Source organism: Ornithorhynchus anatinus, unplaced genomic scaffold (assembly GCF_004115215.2).
Source record: "Ornithorhynchus anatinus isolate Pmale09 unplaced genomic scaffold, mOrnAna1.pri.v4 scaffold_93_arrow_ctg1, whole genome shotgun sequence".
Lineage (NCBI taxonomy): Eukaryota > Metazoa > Chordata > Mammalia > Monotremata > Ornithorhynchidae > Ornithorhynchus > Ornithorhynchus anatinus.
In genome coordinates this window covers 630622-643928 of record NW_024396943.1, presented here as the reverse complement: position 1 = coordinate 643928, position 13307 = coordinate 630622, and the positions used below count along the sequence as shown (strand labels likewise).

Below are 13307 nucleotides of genomic sequence, written 5' to 3'. Positions count from 1 at the left end.
GCAAGGACCTTACATGTCCAGCAGGGGAGACTGACAGAGACGAATAAGCGGAGGAGGAGAAAGAAAGAACGCTACAGCTATTGACAGCGGGCATGTGAAAGGATCAATAGAGAAATAAATAAGTCAATTTAAGTCAAGAATAGGCATCAGCGTGTGCATAAGATATGGAAACATTAAATGGTAAAGGTGGCTGTTGGGTGGATGCGACCTGGAAAGGTGGTGCTTATTCTTGGAACGCTACCTAAAGGAGATAGGACTTTAGGAGGGCTCTGAAGATGGGGAAGGCTTTGGTCAATCAATCAATCAATCAATCATATTTACTGAGCACTTACTTGGGAGAGAGCAGTATAACAGAGTTCATTCATTCAATAGTATTTATTGAGCGCTATGTGCAGAGCACTGTACTAAGCGCTTGGAATGAACGAGTCGGCAACAGATAGAGACAGTCCCTGCCGTTTGACGGGCTTACGGTCTAATCGGGGGAGACGGACAGACGAGAACGATGGCAATAGAGTCGAGGGGAAGAACATCTCGTAAAAGAAATGGCAACTAAATAGAATCAAGGCGATGTACATTTCATTAACAAAATAAATAGGGTAATGAAAATATATACAGTTGAGCGGACGAGTACAGTGCTGAGGGGATAGAAAGGGAGAGGGGGAGGAGCAGAGGGAGATGGGGGGAAAAGAGGGTTAAGCTGCGGAGAGGTGAAAGGGGGGTGGTAGAGGGAGTAGAGGGAGAAGGGGAGCTCAGTCTGGGAAGGCCTCTTGGAGGAGATGAATTTTAAGTAGGGTTTTGAAGAGGGGAAGAGAATTCGTTTGGCGGAGGTGAGGAGGGAGGGCATTCCAGGACCGCGGGAGGACGTGGCCCAGGGGTCGACGGCGGGATAGGCGAGACCGAGGGACGGTGAGGAGGTGGGCGACAGAGGAGCGAAGCGTGCGGGGTGGGCAGTAGAAAGAGAGAAGGGAGGAGAGGTAGGAAGGGGCAAGGTGATGTAGAGCCTTGAAGCCTAGAGTGAGGAGTTTTTGTTTGGAGCAAGGTTGATAGGCAACCACTGGAGATGTTTAAGAAGTGGAGTGACATGCCCAGAGCGTTTCTGCAGGAAGATGAGCCAGGCAGCGGAGTGAAGAATAGACTGGAGCGGATCGAGAGAGGAGGAAGGGAGATCAGAGAGAAGGCTGACACAGTAGTCTAGCCGGGATATAACAAGAGCCCATAGCAGTAAGGTAGCCGTCTGGGTGGAGAGGAAAGGGCGGATCTTGGCGATATTGTAAAGGTGAAACCGGCAGGTCTCAGTAATGGATAGGATGTGTGGGGTGAACGAGAGAGACGAGTCAAAGATGACACTGAGATTGTGGGCCCGAGAGACCGGAAGGATGGTCGTGCCATTCACGGTAATAGGGAAGTCTGGGAGAGGACCGGGCTTGGGAGGGAAGATGAGGAACTCAGTCTTGCTCATGTTGAGTTTTAGGTGGCGGGCCGACATCCAGGTGGAGACATCCTGGAGGCAGGAGGAGATGCGAGCCTGAAGGGAGGGGGAGAGGACAGGGGCAGAGATGTAGATCTGCATGTCATCTGCGTAGAGATGGTAGTAGAAGCCGTGAGAGCGAATGAGTTCACCAAGGGAGTGAGTGTAAATGGAGAAGAGAAGAGGGCCAAGAACTGACCCTTGAGGAACTCCAACAGTTAAAGGATGGGAGGGGGAGGAGGCGCCAGCGAAGGAGACCGAGAATGACCAGCCAGAGAGATAAGAGGAGAACCAGGAGAGGACGGAGTCCATGAAGCCAAGGTGAGATAAGGTGTGGAGGAGGAGGGGATGGTCGACAGTGTCAAAGGCAGCTGAGAGGTCAAGGAGGATTAGAATGGAGTAGGAGCCATTGGATTTGGCAAGAAGGAGGTCATGGGTGACCTTAGAGAGAGCAGTCTCGGTAGAGTGGAGGGGACAGAAGCCAGATTGGAGGGGTTCCAGGAGAGAATGGGAGTTAAGGAATTCTAAGCAGCGACTGTAGACGACTTGTTCTAGGATTTTGGAAAGGAAGGGTAGTAGGGAGATAGGGCGATAACCGGAAGGGGAAGTGGGGTCGAGAGAGGGTTTTTTTAGGATGGGGGAGATGTGGGCATGTTTGAAGGCAGAGGAGAAGGAGCCATTGGAGATTGAGTGGTTAAAAATAGAAGTTAAGGAAGGGAGGAGGGCAGGGGCGATGTTTTTTAAAAGGTGAGCGGGAATGGGGTCCATGGCACAGGTGGAGGGGGTGGCACTTGCGAGGAGGGAGGAGATCTCCTCTGAGGATACTGGAGGGAAGGATGGAAAAGTAGGGGAGAGGGTTGGTGGGGAGGAGGGGAGAGGGGGAGGGGTGACTTTGGGGTTGCTACAGAGTTGGAAGGCATGTCCCCTGCCCATGAGCTTACAGTATAGTGGGGAGAGAGATATTAATATAAATAAATCAATTATGGATATGTACATAAGTGCTGTGGCTGAGGGAGAGGGATCCTCTAACTGTAGGAGTTCCTCAAGGGTCAGTTCTTGGCCCTCTTCTGTTCTCCATCTACACTCACTCCCTTGGTGAACTCATTCGCTCCCACGGCTTCAACTATCATCTCTATGCAGATGACACACAGATCAACATCTCCGCCCCGTCCTCTCCCCCTCCCTTCAGGCTCGTATCTCCTGCCTCCAGGACGTCTCTACCTGGATGTCTGCCCGCCACCTAAAACTCTACATGTCCAAAACTGAGCTCCTTATCTTCCCTCCAAAGCCCTGTCCTCTTCCTGACTTCCCTGTCACCGTGGATGGTATGACCATCCTTCCCGTCTCTCAAGCCCGCAACCTTGGTGTCATCTTTGACTTGGCTCTCTCATTCACCCCACACATCCAATCCGTCACCAAGACCTGCCGGTCTCACCTTTATAATATCACCAAGATCCGCCCTTTCCTCTCCACCCAAACAGCTATCTTACTGGTTCAGGCTCTCAAAATATCCCGGCTGGATTATTGTGTCAGCCTTCTCTCTGACCTCCCTTCCTCCTGTCTCTCCCCACTCCAGTCTATTCTTCATTCCGCTGCCCGGATCATCTTCCTGCAGAAATGCTCTAGGCATGTCACTCCCCTTCTTAAAAACCTGCAGTGGTTGCCTATCAACCTCCGCACAAAACAAAAACTTCTCACTCTAGGTTTCAAGGCTCTCTATCACCTTGCCCCCTCCTACCTCTCCTCCCTTCTCTCTTTCTACTGCCCACCCTGTGGGCTCCGCTCCTCTGCCGCCCACCTCCTCACTGTTCCCCCTACTTGCCTATCCCGCCATCGACCCCTGGCCCACGTCCTCCCACTGTCCTGGAATGCCCTCCCTCCTCACTTCCGCCAAATTAACTCTCTTCCCCTCTTCAAAGCCCTACTGAGAGCTCACCTCCTCCAAGAGGCCTTCCCAGAGTGAGCTTTCCCTTTTCCCTCTGCTCCCTCTGCTGCCTCTCTGCCCCCCGCTTCACCTCCTCTCAGCTAAGCCCCCTTTCCCCCTCTTTCCCTCTGCTCCTCCCCCTCTTCCTTCCCCTCCCCTCAACACTGTGCTCGTCCGCTCATTTGTATATATTTTTATTACCCTATTTATTTTGTTAGTGAAGATGAACCTATTTCCTCACGAAAATCAACACGATCAGGTCTGAGCTCCACAAAGTCACCCCTCCGCCTCTCCCCTCCCCCCCACCAACCCCCTCCCCTACTTTCCCATCCTTCCCTGCAGTATCCTCAGAGGAGATCTCCTCCCTCCTCGCAAGTGCCACCCCCTCCACCTGCGCCTCGGACCCCATTCCCTCTCACCTTCTTAAAACCATCGCCCCTGCCCTCCTACCTTCCTTAACTTCTATTTTTAACCACTCAATCTCCAAGGGCTCCTTCCCCTCTGCCTTCAAACATGCCCACGTCTCCCCCATCCTAAAAAAACCCGCTCTTGACCCCACTTCCCCCTCCAGTTATCGTCCTATCTCCCTACTACCCTTCCTTTCCAAAATCCTAGAACGAGTTGTCTACAATCGATGCCTAGAATTCCTTAACTCCCATTCTCTCCTAGACCCCCTCCAATCTGGCTTCCGTCCCCTCCACTCTACCGAGACTGCTCTCTCTAAGGTCACCCATGACCTCCTTCTTGCCAAATCCAATGGCTCCTACTCCATTCTGATCCTCCTTGACCTCTCAGCTGCCTTTGACACTGTCGACCATCCCCTCCTCCTCCATACCTTATCTCACCTTGGCTTCACGAACTCTGTCCTCTCCTGGTTCTCCTCTTACCTCTCTGGCCGATCATTCTCGGTCTCCTTCGCTGGCGCCTCCTCCCCCTCCCATCCTTTAACTGTTGGAGTTCCTCAAGGGTCAGTTCTTGGCCCTCTTCTGTTCTCCATTTACACTCACTCCCTCGGTGAACTCATTCGCTCTCACGGCTTTGACTACCATCTCTACGCAGATGACATGCAGATCTACATCTCTGCCCCTGTCCTCTCCCCCTCCCTTCAGGCTCGCATCTCCTCCTGCCTCCGGGACGTCTCCACCTGGATGTCGGCCCACCACCTAAAACTCAACATGAGCAAGACTGAGCTCCTCATCTTCCCTCCCAAACCGGGTCCTCTCCCAGACTTCTCTATCACCGTGGATGGCACGACCATCCTTCCCGTCTCTCAGGCCCGCAATCTCGGTGTCATCCTTGACTCGTCCCTCTCGTTCACCCCACACATCCTATCCGTTACCAAGACCTGCCGGTTTCACCTCTACAATATCGCCAAGATCCGCCCTTTCCTCTCCACCCAAACGGCTACCTTACTATTACGGGCTCTCGTTATATCCCAGGTAGACTACTGTGTCAGCCTTCTCTCTGACCTCCCTTCCTCCTCTCTCGCCCCGCTCCGGTCTATTCTTCACTCCGCTGCCCGGCTCATCTTCCTGCAGAAACCATCTGGGCATGTCACTCCCCTTCTTAAACAACTCCAGTGGTTCATTCATTCATTCAATAGTATTTATTGAGCGCTTACTATGTGCAGAGCACTGTACTAAGCGCTTGGGATGAACAAGTCGGCAACAGATAGAGACAGTCCCTGCCGTTTGACGGGCTTACAGTCTAATCGGGGGAGACGGACAGACAAGAACAATGGCACTAAACAGCGTCAAGGGGAAGAACATCTCGTAAAAACAATGGCAACTAAATAGAATCAAGGCGATGTACAATTTATTAACAAAATAAATAGGGTAACGAAAATATATACAGTTGAGCGGACGAGTACAGTGCTGTGGGGATGGGAAGGGAGAGGTGGAGGAGCAGAGGGAAAAGGGGAAAAGGAGGCTTTAGCTGCGGAGAGGTAAAGGGGGGATTGCAGAGGGAGTAGAGGGGGAAGAGGAGCTCAGTCTGGGAACGCCTCTTGGAGGAGGTGATTTTTAAGTAAGGTTTTGAAGAGGGAAAGAGAATCAGTTTGGCGGAGGTGAGGAGGGAGGACGTTCCAGGACCGCGGGAGGACGTGACCCAGGGGTCGACGGCGGGATAGGCGAGACCGAGGGACGGTGAGGAGGTGGGCGGCAGAGGAGCGGAGCGTGCAGGGTGGGCGGTAGAAAGAGAGAAGGGAGGAGAGGTAGGAAAGGGCAAGGTGATGGAGAGCCTTGAAGCCTAGAGTGAGGAGTTTTTGTTTGGAGCGGAGGTCGATAGGCAACCACTGGAGTTGTTTAAGAAGGGGAGTGACATGCCCAGATCGTTTCTGCAGGAAGATGAGCCGGGCAGTGGAGTGAAGAATAGACCGGAGCGGGGCGAGAGAGGAGGAAGGGAGGTCAGAGAGAAGGCCGACACAGTAGTCTAGCCGGGATATAACGAGAGCCCGTAATAGTAAGGTAGCCGTTTGGGTGGAGAGGAAAGGGCGGATCTTGGTGATATTGTAGAGGTGAAACCGGCAGGTCTCAGTAACGGATAGGATGTGTGGGGTGAACGAGAGGGACGAGTCAAGGATGACACCGAGATTGCGGGCCTGCGGGACGGGAAGGATGGTCGTGCCATCCACGGTGATAGAGAAGTCTGGGAGCGGACCGAGCTTGGGAGGGAAGATGAGGAGCTCAGTCTTCCTCATGTTGAGTTTTAGGTGGCGGGCCGACATCCAGGTGGAGACATCCCGGAGGCAGGAGGAGATGCGAGCCTGAAGGGAGGGGGAGAGGACAGGGGCGGAGATGTAGATCTGCGTGTCATCTGCGTAGAGATGGTAGTCAAAGCCGTGAGAGTGGATGAGTTCACCGAGGGAGTGAGTGTAAATGGAGAACAGAAGAGGGCCAAGAACTGACCCTTGAGGAACTCCAACAGTTAAAGGATGGGAGGGGGAGGAGGCTCCAGCGTAGGAGACCGAGAATGATCGGCCAGAGAGGTAAGAGGAGAACCAGGAGAGGACAGAGTCCGTGAAGCCAAGGTGAGATAAGGTATGGAGGTAAGGTTGCCTATCGACCTCCGCTCCAAACAAAAACTCCTCACTCTAGGCTTCAAGGCTCTCCATCACCTTGCCCCTTCCTACCTCTCCTCCCTTCTCTCTTTCTACCGCCCACCCCGCACGCTCCGCTCCTCTGCCGCCCACCTCCTTACCGTCCCTCGGTCTCGCCTATCCCGCCGTCGACCCCTGGGCCACGTCCTCCCGCGGTCCTGGAACGCCCTCCCTCCTCACCTCCGCCAAACTGATTCTCTTTCCCTCTTCAAAACCCTACTTAAAAATCACCTCCTCCAAGAGGCCTTCCCAGACTGAGCTCCTCTTCCCCCTCTACTCCCTCTGCCATCCCCCCTTTACCTCTCCACAGCTAAAGCCTCATTTTCCCCTTTTCCCTCTGCTCCTCCACCTCTCCCTTCCCATCCCCACAGCACTGTACTCGTCCGCTCAACTGTATATATTTTCGTTACCCTATTTATTTTGTTAATGAATTGTACATCGCCTTGATTCTATTTAGTTGCCATTGTTTTTATGAGATGTTCTTCCCCTTGACGCTGTTTAGTGCCATTGTTCTTGTCTGTCCGTCTCCCCCGATTAGACTGTAAGCCCGTCAAACGGCAGGGACTGTCTCTATCTGTTGCCGACTTGTTCATCCCAAGCGCTTAGTACAGTGCTCTGCACATAGTAAGCGCTCAATAAATACTATTGAATTGAATGAATGTACATCCCCTTGATTCTATTTACTGCTATTGTTTTTGTCTGTCTCCCCCGATTAGACTGTAAGGCCGTCAATGGGCAGGGATTGTCTCTGTTTGCCGAATTGTACATTCCAAGTGCTTAGTACAGTGCTCTGCACACAGTAAGCACTCAATAAATACTATTGAATGAATGAATGAATAAAGGGAGCAAATCTAAGTGTGAGGGCAGTGCAGAAGGGAGTGGGAGAAGAGGAAATATGGGCCTAGTTGGGGAAGGCCTCTTGGAGGAGAGCAATCAATCAATCAATAGTATTTATTGAGCACTTACTATGTACAGGACACTGAACTAAGCACTTGGGAAACAGAATTAGAAACGTTCTCTGCTTGTAATGAGCTTACAGTCTAGAGGGAGATACATTAATATAATTAAATAATTCATAACATAAATTTAAAATGTGCCTTCAGTAAGGGTTCAAAGGTGGGAAAAATGATTGGTTGTTGAATATGAAGAGAGAGGGAGTTCCAGGCCAGAGGCAGGTTGTGGGTGAGAGGTCAGCAGCAAGATAGACGAGATCAAGGTACAGTGAGAAGGCTGTCATTAGAGGAGCAAAGTGTGTGGGCTGGGTTGCGGTAGGAAATCAGGGTGATAAGGTAGGAGGGTGACTGAATGCTTTGAACCCTAAGGTAAGGAGTTTCTGCTTAATGCTGAGGTGAATGGGCAACCACTGAAGGTTCTTGAGGAGTGGGGAAACATGAACTGAAGGGTTTTGTAGAAAAATGACCTGGGCAGCAGAGTGTAGTATGAGTTGGAGTGAAGAGAGACAGGAGGCAGGGAGATCAGCAAGGAGGCTGATGCAGTAGTCAAGTCTAGGATAACGCCAAGGTTACAGAGGCAGTAAAGGGAGAAGGGAGGGGTGAGCCTGAGGTCAGAGGTAAGAAAGACAAGAATGAGTCACTCTGAGTAAGTTGGCTTTAGAAGAATGAAATATGTGAGCTGGAGTTAGTAAAGAAGTGAGGATAATAAATCAATCAGTGGTATTTATTGAGCGCTTACTGTGCGCAGAGCACTGGCCTAAGCACTTGGGAAAGTACAATACAATAAATAGTAGAGAGAGAGCTAATGGAGTGCTCCAAAGCTGACAGTCAGGAGTTTCTACTTGTTGAGGAGAGGAATGGATACCCAGTGAAGGTTTCTGAGGAGTGGAGAGGTTTGCGCACAAAGACAATGTAGAAAATGAACTGGGAAGTAGAAGGAAGTCTGGACTGAAGAGGGGAGAGGTGGGTGGCAGGCAGATCAGCAAGGAGGCCAATACAGAAGTCCAGCCTTAATATGACCAGTTTGGACAAGGGTGGTAGCTGTTGGGTGAGTGGAAGAGGTGGATACGAGAAATATAGAGGAAAAACCAACAGAATTTGACAAGTGACTGGATTATGAGAGTTGAGTGACAGTGAGCAATCTAGGATGACACCAAGGTTCTGAGCTTTTGGGACAGGGAAGACGGTGGTGTTATCGACAGAGATGGGAAATTCCTAGGAGTGTAGTTTAGACCTGCAGAGATTTGATGTGCCGGCAAGCCATCCAAGTGGAGCTGTCCTGGTCAGTGACTGGCTGGAGCAATTACTGGCTGCCCCAGACCCTTGCCCTGAAACAGGGAAGGTGCTGTCACCTCCTCCGCCTGACCCACGCAATCAATCAATTATATTTATTGAGCACATACTGTGTGCAGAGCAATGTGCTAAGCAATGGGGAGAGTACAATCATCATCAATGACATTTACTGAGCACTTACTATGTGCAGAGCACTGTAGTAAGTGCTTGGGAGAGCACAATACAACAATAGTGGTAGACACGTTCCCTGCCCGCAAAGAGTTTACAGTCTAGAGGGGGGAGACAGGCATTAAATTCAATTACAGATATGTACAAAAGTGCTGTGCAGCTGAGGGTGGGGTGAATAACAGGTGTAAATCCAAGTGCCAGGGTAACACAGAAGGGTGAGGGAGCAGGGGAAATGAGGGTTTAGTCAGGGAAGGCCTCTTGGAGGAGATGTGATTTCAATAAGGCTTTGAAGATGGAGAAAATGGTGGCCTGTTATGTATGGACGGGGAGGGATTTCCAGGCCAAAGGAAGGACCTGGGCTAGTGGTCGGCGGTGGGATAGACAAGATCGAGGAAAAGAGAGTAAGCTGGCATTAGAGTACTGAAGTGAACATGCTAGGTTATAGTAGGAAATCAGAGAGATAAGGTAAAAGGGAGCAAGGTGATTGAATGCTTTAAAGCTGATGGTAAGGTGTTTCTGTTTGATGCATGGGTGGATGGGCAATCACTGGAGGTTTTTGAGGAGTGGGGAAGCATGGACTGAAAGGTATTTTAGAAAAATTAACCCAACAGCCGAGTAAAGTATGGACTGGAGTGGGGAGAGGCAGGTGGCTGGGAGGTTGGGGCAGAGGCTGATGTAGCGGTCAAGACGGGATAGGATAAGTGTTTGGATCAGCACAGTAGCAGCTTGGATGGAGAGGAAAGGGAAGACTTTAGTGATGTTGTGAAGGTAGGACTGACAGAGTTTGGCGATAGATCTAATACTGAATAAGAGAGATGAGGTGGAGATAATGCCAGGGTTAGATGCTTGTTCATTCATTCATTCAATAGTATTTATTGAGCGCTTACTATGTGCAGAGCACTGTACTAAGCGCTTGGGATGAACAGGTCGGCAACAGATAGAGACAGTCCCTGCCATATGACGGGCTTACAGTCTAATTGGGGACAGACTGTGACAGAGGGAGGATGGTAGTGGTGTCTACAATGATGGGAAAGTCAAAGGGAGGACAGGGTTTGAGTAGGAAGATGAGGAGCTCTGTTTCAGACATGTTGAGTTTGAGGTGTCAGCAGGACATCCAAGTAGAAATGTCCTGAAGGCAGGAGGAAATACAAGACTACAGAGAAGGAGAGGTCAGGGCTGGAGATGTAGGTTTGGGAATCATCTTCATAGAGATGGTAGTTGAAGCCATCTCTCCATTTTCCTTGTATTTCTCTCCTCTCTTCCCCTCCAGCAGCCCCCATGCTTTCTATCAAAGAGAAGGGGGAGTGGAGACCCCAAGTCAAGGCTTTCCCACTCCAGTCCCCATCTCCTCTCATCCCTTGGAGACAACTTGAGCCCCAGGGTAGGTCTGGGACCAGGCAAACATCTCCCGAGAAAGTCATCTCGCCTCTTCTGGCACCAGCCCCAGGAGTCAATTCATGAGTCCCTCAGCTCTGAGTGACTCCTCCCTTCGGTGCCTCCTCTCCACCCCACCCCCCACCCCCCCTCCCGCCACCACCAGGCCAGGATGCTGGGAGGGACCAGCTGTCAGTTGCCCTACTGGAGGCCCTCCCCTACAACCATTCTAGGACTCTGTCCCCTGGATTGTACTGTCTCTTCCTCCAGCCTGAGGAGCAGAAAGCCAGTGGGAATGGAAGGGTTGCTGCCACGGTGCCTGCTTTGGCTCAGAGCCTCCCCTCTCTCCCTCCCTCTAACCTCTGAGAGAGAGGCAGCGTGGCTCACTGGAAAGAGCACGGGCTTTGGAGTCAGAGGTCATGGGTTCGAACCCCGGCTCTGCCACTTGCCAGCTGTGTGACTTTGGGCAAGTCACTTAACTTCTCGGTGCCTCAGTTCCCTCATCTGTAAAATGGGGATTAAGACTGTGAGCCCCACGTGGGACAACCTGATTCCCCTGTGTCTACCCCAGCGCTTAGAACAGTGCTCGGCACATAGTAAGCGCTTAACAAATACCAACAAATACCAACATTCTCGGGACCCCACCCTCACCTCATTGCCCCCACCAGCACGCTTCTGTTGGCCCAGATTGGGTTCAGCTTCCCTCTCTCTCAGGCCCCAGAACCCTGGCAGCCCCTGGGCAAGGCAAAGAGGCAGACTAGCAGAGTAGGGGAAAGCAGAGGGAGGGAGGTTGGAGTCACGACTGGGGATTCTGGCTGCAGAGATCCCACCCCCACAGCCCTGTTCCCGCACAAGTACTCTGAGTGGCAGTTTCAGGTGGGAAGGATGGCAGGTTTCCAGGCAGAATTTGGGGGCTGACAGGGGCAGGGTCCTGGGACCCTGGGATTTGGGGGCCAGACCTGGGTAGTGGGGACCCTCAAAAGGAGCCAGCCCCCAGTCGGGGGCTTTGACCTCCAGGACCTCTTCCCATCGCTGACCAGACAGGGGTTGTGAAGGCAGCAGAGGGGAACAATCCCCCCAGCCCCAGATCTCTGTGTTCCCTTCTCAGTGCCCCAAAGTCTCAGCTGCTCCCTCAGGCTCCTAGAGAATCCTCAGCTCAGAGCTGCCTGGGAAGCCCTGCACCAGGAAGGAGAGCCAAGCCCTAGGTTGCTTTGTGTCTCAAGAAAAAGTGTAGGGAAGTAAACCTGGAGGGTCAGAGGGCTCCAACCCTCTCTTCCCGAGGCCACCCCAGTCAAATCAGTGCTTAGTACAGTGCTTGGTACATAGTAAGCGCTTATTGAGAAGCAGCTTGGCTCAGTGGAAAGAGCATGGGCTTGGGAGTCAGAGGTCATGGGTTCGAATCCCTGCTCTGCCACTTGTCAGATGTGTGACTGTGGGCAAGTCATTTAACTTCTCTGGGCCTCAGTTACCTCATCTGTAAAATGGGGATTAAGACTGTGAGCCTCACGTGGGACAACCTGATTACTTTGTATCTACCCCAGCGCTTAGAACAGTGCTCTGCACATAGCGCTTAACAAATACCAACATTTTATTTTAACTACCATCATTATTATCAATATTATTAAATCAGAGGGTCTCCTACCTTTCCTCTGCCCCGAGACCAACTACAAACCTGGTCCAGACAGTTTCCATTTTTCCTTAGCACCAGTTCCCAGCAGCCTCCCAAGTAGCTGGGGAGATGGGGGAACTGAGATTATATACAATAGTGGGAGCAGGAAGGAGACAGGGATTTAACAGGACAAATTAAATAGTTGGATCAATAATGGAATCAGTTACTCCTCCTCCTCCCCAGGTCTCTGTCTTCTCCACTAACAGCTCCCCTCCCCACCACCCCCCGGGGGGACCTAGAAAAGAGAGCATGAAGAGTGGAGCAAAGTTGGGAAAGGGGAGACAGAAATGTCCCCTCCCACCTCACCTCTCCCCTCACCCACAGGAGAGATTAGGAGTAAGCCTACACTGGCCTCCGTGAGTGCCGTTCCTCTGGGCTTGGGCTCATGACGGCCCTATGTTTGGACAGATGATGCCATGGCCGGCAGCCTGCCCTCCTCTCCCAGCTGCCTCCCCTGCCCCTTCAGTGATCCCTGTCACACTGGTGCTGCCTCCTTGGAATCTGGCCACTGGCCTGAGGCACCTCTAAGGTGGATCCCTGCTTACCCACTTCAGTCTGGAGCTGTATGAGCAGGGCAGGGGTGAGTGAGTTCTTTTGGGGGGAAAAACTGAGGTGGGGAGCCCTTTTCCTGGGAGCTGCAGGCTCCCACACTACCTGTCTAGCCCTGCCTGAGCCTGCCAGCTTGGCCCCACCACCTTAACATAAAGGTGCCTGAAGAGTCAAGGATCAAGTTCCTAGCTCTCTGCCCCTGGCTTGGCATGGCTCCACCCACCCATGGTTCCATTGAGGGTTGGGAAATGAGCTCAGGAAGAAGCTGGGACCGGGGCTGGGAAAGTCAAGTGCAATTTAGGCTTTTTCAAGTGAGGACCTTGCCTAGACAGGCCAGTCATTTCCCCTTCCCCAGCAACTCTGACTGGAACTCACAGAGCAGGTGAGCTCCTGGGTCCCTCTTCCCACCTGCCCCCTGCCATCCCTTCCCCTGCCATCTTCCCACCTGCCCCAGTCTAGGCCCCAGAAGCCTCTCACTGATGGAGCTGCAGGGAAAGAGGGTGACAGGCTCTCTCCTGGGGGCGCCCACAGCCCCCACACACCTGCCTGAGAAGGAGGTTGCCTTCTCTCTGCCAGTTGCTAAGCAACCCTTCTGACATTGTTGCTGCCATTTCCTTGGTTTCATGTTCTTCCTTCAATGAGACAGGAGGGCTCAGGGGGAGGGGGGAGGGGTGTCAAGGGGGAGGGAACCAAGCCTTCTTCCAGACAGAGGCAAAGCTCTGACACACCTGTACTCAGAGGGCCCCCGCAGACACCCAGGTAATGGCTCTCTACTCTACTACATGACTCGAGTCGTCCCCACTCCACCTAGC

The 13307-nt window shown here is 52.2% G+C and overlaps 1 protein-coding gene across 2 annotated transcripts in view; it reads left to right on the top strand.

The window, feature by feature from the left end:
* LINGO3 (leucine rich repeat and Ig domain containing 3) overlaps window positions 1-13307 on the top strand; it is a 39615-nt gene that overhangs the window by 20532 nt on the left and 5776 nt on the right. The window contains exon 1 of one of the 2 annotated variants that reach the window (XM_029057343.1): window positions 13165-13254. The exons of the other annotated variant lie outside the window; for it this stretch is intronic. The gene's annotated coding sequence lies outside the window, so the exon portion shown is untranslated. Of the gene's footprint in view, window positions 1-13164; window positions 13255-13307 lie in introns of those variants that run through there. 2 annotated transcript variants of the gene reach the window in all.